This window comes from Oryzias melastigma, linkage group LG21, assembly GCF_002922805.2.
Source record: "Oryzias melastigma strain HK-1 linkage group LG21, ASM292280v2, whole genome shotgun sequence".
Lineage (NCBI taxonomy): Eukaryota > Metazoa > Chordata > Actinopteri > Beloniformes > Adrianichthyidae > Oryzias > Oryzias melastigma.
Genome location: NC_050532.1, coordinates 12,610,464 through 12,612,471, shown reverse-complemented (window position 1 = coordinate 12,612,471; position 2,008 = coordinate 12,610,464).

The following is a 2,008-nucleotide window of genomic DNA, read 5'->3' as shown; positions in this document are numbered from 1 at the left end:
CCAGCGTGGCCACACCTTGCTCAAAATGTTCCACTCAGATCTCATGGAGGGTTTTTAGAATGTCTTATCAGATGTCTGGTGATACAACTTGTTGTTACTCCTTCCCCTGGGGCTGTCATCCAGTCTTTCAGGCTTTGGAAAAGTTTCAGTTATGACCTCTGACACAGGACCCCTGGAGGATAAGACCATGCCTGTATTTCGAGTTCCTGTACTGTCTATAAAAAGTGCTTGTCTCCATGTGTGGGGCAGAGCTCCTACGAGGTAACTCTGAGAAGTTGTCTGGTCGGATCTCTCTCTTTTTGCAAAAAGATAATAAAAGTAACTGTGTTCAATAAGGCCTGGTTCTTGGATTTTTTAAGAACATTTATAGAAATCTTTTTAGGGAAAAGTCATTCCTCACAGTAGTGTAGCTTATTTTTGTGAAAATGTAATAAATAATAAAGGAAATGGAATTGTCAGACTAAACAAACTGGAAAATGATTTTTTTTTTTTTGCTCAAAAAGACACAATTTAAACACACAAAAAAGTAAAAAAAAAAAAAACTGGGGATGAAATATGTTTATGTGAATATGCAGATTATAGCCAAGGTTTATTTCCATGTTTGGTCCTTTTGGGAGCCAAAGCAAAACTCATCTTTTCAAGAAACAAAACATTGTTAAGAGCCTATACTGTCTCTCGTGTCCTCTTCCTCTTTTCACTCACACACGTTGTCTGTCTAATATTTACCCCATAACAAGAATTTGTTAAATATGTTAATGTCCCATTAGTGGTTACACACCTATGTGTGTGAAATATGTTGTGTGCATTTGACCTGTTCCCTGGGGGAGTGGTGAGTTGCTGACACAACCGCACTCAGGAACTATTTGGTGGTTTAACTAATTCATTCATATAAAATTATAATCAGCATTGTAACTCTGTTCTAATTGTTTAACATTGTTGTATTAATCCCTGTCCAGGGCTCCCATGAAAAAGGGCTTTTAAATCTCACTGGGACCCTTGAATAAATGTTAAAGAAAGAGAAGAAAAGGTTCAGCAGAGGCTTCTATGTGTTTTGGAGTTAGAAGAACAGAGACCTTTCAAAGAGAGAGCGTGCACAACAGAATAAAAAAACTTGATATAATTTGGTGAAATTCAAATAATACTGCATTGAGCTAAGTTAAACAGTTATCTACTGTTCTACTTCAGTTCCTCATTACCGGGTATTTATCTTTTCTTTGTGACAGTTTTTTTCATTGTATGTTTTATTTGTGTTCAGAAGTTTTTAATTCAGAAAAAAATCAGAAAAATGTTTTCCAAAATCTTCAACTTTTATATTAGTGCAAGGTTTTCACATAGATTCTGATAAACGAGATTGTTCTACACCAGAGGTCTGCAACCACATTAGACTCTTTGGTGCCCCAAATGTGGCTCTTTGGCCTTAAAGAAAAATGATATTGTTGTAAAAATAAAAATAGGTTAGTTTTAGTAAGGTGTTTGACACATGATTTGTTTTATTTTTCAACGCACTTGTATTTACTGCTGTCAAATGTAAAAAAAAAAAAAGAGAGAGATTTTTTAAATATATAATAACAGCACTATTATGTGATTAGTGTAAATATTTAAAGGCTAAATTGCATACATAAATTGCTCAATGGCCACAGAAACATAAAGCGTATTTTTCTTAACAGTAAAGTAGAACTTTGGCGGCTCTCTATTTTTCGTCAGTAAGAAACCAGATCAATTGGCTCTTTTATGGCTCGTTTCCACTGAGTGGTCCGGACCAGACCAGTCCCCTCTTGGCCGGTTTAGAATGGCCCAGTCAATTCAAGAGAGTGTTTCCACTGAGCGTTGGACCATCAAAGTGCATGCTGGTTGTAGAGCGATGATGTAGCTGCGTGTCAAAACGGTGCGACTACAGCGAAGAGAAGCTGCATCAGCTGACTCAGAAACGGAGAGAAAATGAAAAAGAAAACCGTAGAGCAGGGGTCTCAAACTCAAATCAGCCGGGGGCCACTACAGGCGGCGTCTA